The sequence below is a fragment of the Echinops telfairi genome, unplaced genomic scaffold (genome assembly GCF_000313985.2).
Source record: "Echinops telfairi isolate 266 unplaced genomic scaffold, ASM31398v2 ScPeMD7_7436;HRSCAF=8474, whole genome shotgun sequence".
NCBI classification, from domain to species: domain Eukaryota; kingdom Metazoa; phylum Chordata; class Mammalia; order Afrosoricida; family Tenrecidae; genus Echinops; species Echinops telfairi.
The window spans coordinates 2,264,473-2,273,242 of record NW_022111336.1 but is presented as its reverse complement, the minus strand read 5'-3'; positions in this window follow the sequence as shown (position 1 = coordinate 2,273,242).

Genomic DNA, 8,770 nt, shown 5'->3' with positions numbered 1-8,770 from the left:
AGGAGTAGTCCAGCATTTCCTCTCAAGCTTAGTGAAGCGTAAGGCAGGCTCTTTGTGTTGGAAGAGGGCAGTCAGCACTCTCAGTGGTGGCGGACTGGGTGGGGCAAGAGGGAACACACTGATTAATACTTTTGTTTTGTTCTGTTCTCTATGGGTAAATGATGTATTTACCTGTATCTTGTTAGTCTTTAGATGTTGATCTTTTTGAGAGAAGGCTGTTTTAGCACTATCATATACACTTATGAGTGCTATCCAGATTTTTGCCCCCTCTAGTTTATGATGATAAGCTTTGCTATTTAAAAAAATAAGCAAATAAAGGATGGAGAAAAGGAAAACCTGCTATTTTGATGACCTGAAACATGATAACATTGGAGTGGAAATCTGCTTCTTAGAAAGTAAAGAATAGAATTGTGGAAGAATAAAAATCAAGAAAAGCTGGACTCAAGGAAAAGATATAACAAGCAAGATGGCGAGTATTGGGCATTTGAATCTCTTTTCATTTGCCATTTAAAAAATGGAGATGCTTTACTTTATGTGCTTCACTCATTTAATATTGTAGTAATATTCAAACTGAATAAAAGGGGCCCCACTCCACTCAGTCATGAATGCCTGCAACTTTAAGTAAGCGTGGACTCTATGGATGATACATGGACTGTATGGGTGATGCAGTGCTCATACTTCTTCACAGTCCCTCCTGGGGCATTACTAATACATCTTTCATAGTCCTTTCAGGGGCAGGACTGGAAGATCTCTTGAGCTCTTGTCCCAGTGCTCTTGAAACCACGCTCTGACTGAGGGTCACACCAGGCTCATGGAAATTCCTGAAAAATAAAGGAGATATTCCTGAAAGTGTGACATGAAGAAGTCACTGCTCTGGCACTTTGCTTTCAGCGGGGACCTATTTTCTTCTTTTCACAGTGCTGCTAAGTGGAAGATGTCGTGTCTCCTAATTCACTTTACAGCTCACTGTTCCAAATGTATCCCAAGGATAAAAAGAAAGTCGCTGCCCAAACTGGATAGGACAACATAGTCACAAGAGAGAGCTTGAGAAAAGAAATATTTGAGTTAATTCTGACTCAAACGCAGTGCACCTATATGAGAGAGTAGCTCTGCCCTTGTGGGCTCCTGAGACTGTCCATTTTAATGGACTAGAAAGCTTCATCTTCCTTCCAGTGTGGCGGGTGATTTCAAACTGTGTATCTTCTGGTTAGCAGCAGCCCCAAACATAACCCCTACACCAACAGGGCTCCTGAGGAAAGAAAAGAACATGATACTGGGAGATGTGATCGTTATCTACATGTGCCATGTCAGATACATTGAAAAGATCACATGTTCACAAGATTATCCTGCACAGCCCATTTCTAGGAGGGAGTAAACATTTTAGGACAGAAGTCAGAACAGATACCAAATCTGCTTAGTGCTGCAGCCTCCCCATCTCACATCGCTCTGGGACAGAGACCCATTCTCTGAAGTGTGTGAAGCTGGGAAACTGCTCAAGGCTTTGCACCACTGTGGACTGTCTTAGGAAGCCATCACTCCAAGCAAGTGACGTGTGAGGTAGGCTCTCCCTTTTGTTGTTAAAAAGAATGGTTGACCTTATAAGTCACGGAAGCAAGGTCGGTTGTAAGGAACCAAATGTATAACTTCTCTGTTTTCCCATTCAACATGAAAAACTTGGCTCATTCACACACACACACAGACACACAAACTGTACATATGTGTACATACAAAAGAATGACATGCATAGTTTGATCAATTACTAATCTAAGAGTTAGCAATTCATACCAATTCAGCAGTGCTAGAGAAGAAAGGCCTGGTGGTCTGCTTCCATAATAATTACAACCAAGAAAACCTTAGAGAACTGTTCTAGCGGCGCTGAAAGGTAATTCATGGAAATGCCATGACTCAGGAGTGTCCACAGGTTTTTCCTCGATATTTTTATATTGTGTATATTTAAAATCATTTTATTGGGGGCTCATACAACTCTTATCACAATCCATACCTATGTCTATTGTATGCCAAGCACATTTGCACATTTGTTGCCCTCATCATTGTCAAAACATTTGCTTTTTACATGAGCCCTTGGTAGCAGCTCCTCATTTTTACCCCTTTAGACCCACTCTGCCCTCCCTCATGAACCCTTGATAATTTATAAAATATTATTATTTTGGCATATCTTACACAGTCCAACGTCTCCCTTCACCCACTTTTCTGTTGTCCCTCCCCCAGGGAAGGGGTTATATGTAGATCCTTATAATAGGCTCCCCCTTTCTATCCCACCTTCCCTTCACCCTCCAGTATCACCACTCTCAACACTGGTACTGAAGGGATCATCTGTACTGGATTCTCTGTATTTCCAGTTCCTATCTCTACCAGTATACATCTTCTAGTCCAGCCAGATCTGCAAGGTAGAATTGGGATCATGATAGTTGGTGGGGGAGGGGAGGAAGCATTTGAGAACTAGAGGAAAGTTGTATGTTTCATCATTGCTACACTGCACTCTGACTGGCTTGTCTCCTCCCCGTGACACTTCTGTAAGGTGATACCCAGTTGCCTACAGATGGGTTTTGGGTCTCCACTGTGCACTCCCCTCATTCACAATAATATGATTTTTTGTTCTTTGATCCCTGATACCTTCGACACCTCATGGTCACATAGGCTGGTGTGATTCTTCCATGTGGGCTTTTTGGCTTCTGAGCTAGATGGCTGCTTATTTACTTTCAAGCCCTTAAGACCCCAGATGCTATATTTGTTGATAGCCGGGCACCATCAGCTTTGTGTATTAATAAGTGACAATAGGTTTTTTAAAAAAAATATTCATTGGTAGGTGTATGTATGTGATTTACAAAGCAAAATCTGTTCCTATCAATCAATGTATGCATATGAGTGTGCTTGCATTATTATATCATTAGGTGGTATTGAGTTTGTTCCAACTCCTCTTGGGCCCATATACAAAAGAATGAAAAATTACCCAATCCTGTTCTAATCTTCACAATTGTTAGATTTAAAGCCATTTTGGAAGTCACTGTGTCAATTTATCTTCTTGAGATACTTTCTATTTTTTTCACTGGACCCACTACTTTACCAAATAAGAAGTTATTTTCCAGAGACTGCATATCACTGGTTTCAGAGTAGGTAGTTTCAAACCCACAGTCACTCTGGGTGAAAAGGGAGGCTTTCTACTCATATACATATTTATAGTCTCAGAAACTTGCAGCAGCAGTTCTACTCTGTCCTATAGGTTATCTAGGAGTCAGAATCCACTTGATGGCTGTGAATTGTTTTATGTTTTGTTTGTTTTTCCACTCTCTCCTAATACCAGGTCCAAATTATGGAAATGAAAACCCACTGTCCTCACTTCCAAGGAGTGTCCTGGCTATATTTCTTCCAAGACAGATTTGTTTGCTCTTCTAGAAGTCCACAGTATTTTGAATATTCTTCAGCAGCAGCACACTTCAAATACATTGATTTTATCTCAGTCTTCTTTATTCAATGTGCAACGTTCACGTGCATATGAGGCGAATGAAAAATACAGGGCTTTGGCCAGATGCATCTTAGTCCTCATAGTGACATCCTTGCTTTTCAACACTTTGAAGACTTGTGAAGATTTGACCAATGCAATGTATCCTTTGATTTCTTGACTGCTGCTTTCAGGACCATTGATTGTGCATCCATGGAAAATGAAATCCATGACAACTTCAATCTTTTGTCCACATATCATGATATATCTATTGACCAGTTGTGAGGATGTTTGTTTCTTTTAATTTGTAATGCACACTGAAGGCTACATACTTGGATTTTTATCAGGAAGTGCTTCAAGTCATATTTTTCAGCAAGCAAGGTTGTGACATTGGGATGTCAAGGTAGTTAATGAGCTTTCCTATAGTCTTGATGCTTCTTTCTTCCTCATATAACCCCGTTTCTCACATTCATTTATCAGTCTGGGGATTAAATAACTATGATGAAAGGATACAAGTTATAGTCAAATCTTCCCTGATTTTAAACCATGTAGTATTTCCTTATTCTGTCTTAACAACTGCCTCTTGATCCATGTACTTGTTCCACAGAAGCATAGTCAGGTGTTCAGGAATGCCCATTCCTCAGTGTTGTCCATGGTGTGCTTTGCAGTTTGTGAATATATATTATTTATATAAATATATCTATTTATTATATATTTATATATATGGGCTTCAAGACTACATGGAATTAGTGAATTAAGAGATAATGAAATTTCTGCACAAATTTTTTGAAATGTATGTGCACAGACATGCACTGGAAGCTTTTAAGTGCTTTGAGGAAATTCTATTGTTTTTCAAGTGTTCTAGAATTCCCATTTTTCACAGTGTTGTCCATAGTTTGTTATGCTCCATACAGGCGGATGCCTGTGCACAGTCAATGAAACGCAAGTAAAGACAAACAAAGTTCTTGAATTAACTGAATTAGAAGATATTGGATATTTTTTTCACTAGTTTTTTGAAATTCACACACATATAGACATACACAAGGATCTTTAAAACTTTGGGGGAGAGGAGACCTCCCTAAGATAGCAACCATGTAGGAAGGTCACGCTGGGAATTCTGTGGAGATTTGTGAGTTGGGATATATGGGGGCTGAGTAGGGAGTCTCAACCAGTCAGTTAATTCCCATGAAAGTTGGTTAATTCTCCTGCACCTACAGGAACTGGTCCAGCACCAGCCACTGTGCTGCAGTAGAGCACTGAGTTTTGGCCGGCTGCAGCTTCCTGAGTACCCTGAGTTCCAACCACCCAACAGAAGGGTATTTAATTGTGTTTTGATATTCCAAATGATAAAGGCACTTCTGCTGCCCATTAGTAGATCCCCCTGTCAAAACCAGCACTTTCTTTCCTTCCTTTTCCATGCCCTGACAGTGTGCCTGTCCCCTTAACAGACTCAGCTGGCTGCTTCTATCCAAGAACAAGGGCCTCCCATCCCAACCACATCCCCACTCCTGGAGCTGGTGTAGCCGTGGTTTGATTTCCCAAATGGCAAGGCCATTCCCGCTGCAAATTAGAGTATTCTTCCTTGAAGACCAGCACTTTCTTTTCTTCCTCTGCCTACACCTCTAACTTACTCGGCTGGCTGCCTCCAGCTGAAGCAAGGAACCCCTGCTCTGCCACATCCCCGACTCCATGAGCCGCATGCACCCACACCTCGCCAGTACTTTCTTTCAGGCCCAGAGTGCACTGCTGTAAAATGCCCTCATAGAGGCCTGAGGGTTACTAGAGCATTACACAGGCAGATTTCTGAGCTTGATTACTGAGACAGCCACCCAACCTGCCCTCCAAAAAAAAGAGTCCTGATATACAGGGATGAGAGGGAAACCCCAGTGAGACAAAGGTCAAACACAACCTCTCAGGACAGTTGGCTATGGACACCCTGCAGTAGCACCAATACCAACCTCCCAAAAATGGAGTCCAGGGCTCTCTGACTCCAGTAAAAATGGCACCTAGCTCCAATAAATCGACACGGAACTTCCACAGCTTCAATGAGAAAAGAGGAACAAAATCCAATGATTTTGACCTATACTTAAGCATAGAGGATGACCTATACTTAAAGGCACACATAGAAGAGGCAGACATTGACCTCCCACAGAAAGATATCTTCAGAATGCTGTTTAGAGTCATACAGCATATGAGGGAAGCAATACAGGAAAAGGATGAAATGTTAGAGAAGATAAAGGTCACACACTAAATTGAAATATAAGAGCTAAGGGACAAGATAACAAAAACCAGTAGCAAATTCAGGGATGTTGCCAACCGACTGGAGGAGGCAGAGAACCCCACCAGTGATCTAGAGGACAATCAAGCAGATTTTAACACACATGAAAAAGACAAGATCATCAGAGAAACTGAAGGAAACCTGAGAACCATATCTGATGCTAGGAATATGAACAACATCGGAATAATTGGATTATCTGAACAAGACACAACAAATAAGTCAATGGCAAAAATAGCTAGGGAATTCTTATAATAAATGAAAATCAGGAAACCATTCAGGAGGATGAAAGAGCACCAGCTAGACATAATCACAAGAAGAAGTCACCAAGGCATATAATAGTCAAACTGTCCAACTTTGAGGAAAAGGAGAAAATCATAAGAGCAGCTAGGGAAAAGCAAACAGTCACCTATTAAAGCAATCAAATAAGAATATGCTCAGACCTATCAGCAGGCACTATGAAGAAGAGGAGAGAGTGGAGTAACATATTCTGAAAACTGAAGGAAAATAATGTACACCCAAGAATACTCTATGCAGCCAAATTATCTATCAATGTTTAGGAAGAACTGAGAGTCTTCCAAGACAAGGAAAAACTGAAAGAATATGTTAAAAGAAACTCATCTCTACAAAAGATTCTTACTGACCCAACATGGGCAGAAGAACAACACTCACCAAGCTCAAATAAGCCACTCCCACGTAGAACAACTCAACCCAGAGGTCAACAAAGGAAAAACAGCCCCCAAGGTAGCATTGGTTCAATGGTGGAAAGAAGACAAGAATGAATTACACACACACACACACACACACACACACAAAACCAATGGATAAGAAATGGGGGTAGGAAAACACCCAACACAAAAGGTGCAAGATGACATCACAGAATCCACATAGAGATGTAATAAGCCTGATTATTAATGGAATGAGTCCTGCCCTTAAAATCCAGAGGCTAGCACACTGGCTTACAAAACACAACCACTTGTTCTCTGCATACAGGAGACCCATCTCAAGATTACAGACAAAAATAGGCTGAGAATCAAAGACTGGAAAAAACATAACAAGCAAATAGCAATTTAAAAAAGCAGAGGTTGCAATCCTAATCTCAAAAAATTTGATCTCAATGTACAAGCCATAACAAGAGATAAGGAGGGTCATTATATAATGCTCAAGGGATCAGTAGACCAAGAACCAGTGAGCATATTAATCATATACAGGACAAACCAGAGACCCAGGAAAGGAGTCAGTCAAACACTCCAAAAGATGGAAAAAGAAATCACAGGCTCGACTATCAGAGTAGGTGATTTCAATACACCGCTCTCTGAGAAAGATAGATCACAGGGAAAGAAACTTGACAAGGAGGCTACAGATCTAAACATTACAATTAGACGATTTGACCTGGTAGATATTTACAGAGCTCTCCACCCAAATGGAAAAAAAAAGTCACATTCATTTCAAGCCCACATGGCACATACTTGAAGATGTACCACATGCTGGGACACAGGCCCATCTTCAGACCATACAGACTTCTCTCTCTGGCCACTGTGCCATGAGGCTGGAAATCAACAAAAGGAGGAAATAAAACAAGAGTAAACAATTGGAGGATGAATAACTCTCTATTGCAAAAAGAATGGGTACTGGCCGAGATCAGAGATGAAATTAGGAAATTTCTAGGAACCAATGAAAAGGAGAATAAGACATACGAAAACTTAGAGGCCAAATCAAAGGCAGTTATCAGGGGAAGTTGGATAGCAATATTTGCACACCTGAAAAGGAAGAGAGACTTATTATTGATATGCAAAATTTACAGCAATTAGAGAAGAGTCAACATGTCAATCCTACTAATAGCAAAAGAAAAGAAATAATAAAAATCAGGGCTGAGATTCAAGAGAGGGAAAATAAGAACACTATGGAAAAAACAATGATGCTAAAAGTTGGTTCTTTGAAAGGATAAACAGAATTGACCCTGCTGTCAAACCTAACCACAGAAATGAAGGAACAAATTTCAAAAGCAAGAATGAGGGAAATGGGACATTACAATGGACCCTTATGAAATCTATAGGGTAATTACACAGTACTACAAAGGCCTGTACTCCAATGAATTCAACAACTGGAAGACTTGGATCATTGTATGAAGCGCACTTGTACATATGTTTTTGTCATCATTTTCAAAACATTTTCTTTCTACTTGATACCTTGTTAACAACTCCTCTTTTTTTGTCTTGCCGGCTCCTACCCTTGTGAATCCTTGATCAATTATGTATTGGTATTGTTCCTTTTAGAAGTCGGGTAATTAAGCCTTAGAATTAAAATTTTCAGTGATATAAAGCAAACATGTAAGCTGTGTATTGTGTTTATTTCAAAGGAGCCCTTGTGGTGCTGTTGTATAAGCCTGGCACTGCTAACGCATAGTCCATCGTCTGAACCAACCAACTGCTTCCAGTTGTAAATTGAGGATGTGTGCTCCCATAAAGATTCACAGCCTGGGGCACCCTACATAGGGTGGATATGAGACAGTATGGACTACTTGCAAGGGAGTTTTTTGGTAGGTGTGGTATTAACATTGAAGTCATGTGTTCTTTAAAACAAAGAGAAAGTGCTTGAATTTTTCACTGTGTGTGTGAGACAAGAACTATATTATATGACATTGGAATAAGGACATTTTTGAATATAGTACACTATATTCTGCAGTATTCAAATGATTTGTTATACTGGGCAACTCTGTTATGAAGACCCCTTCAAAAGTATAAATGGACAAAGATGTCAATCTGAAGACTAAGGTGTCTTGGCTTGAATATTCTAACCATGGAGTTGTCAATTATCTCAGATGCCAGGTGGTACTTTCAGATAAGCATTGCCTGCCAACCACTCGTTAAGCAGGTCAAAAACATCAGCTACTTCCAGGGAGAAAATAAAGCCTGTCTGTTCTCTTAAAGATTTACATCAAAGAATTAAAAATCATATCAGTGGGTGCCCACCTTACTGACACGATCACTGAAGACAAACGTGTGCATAAGTAAATGTGGTGAAGAAAGCTAATG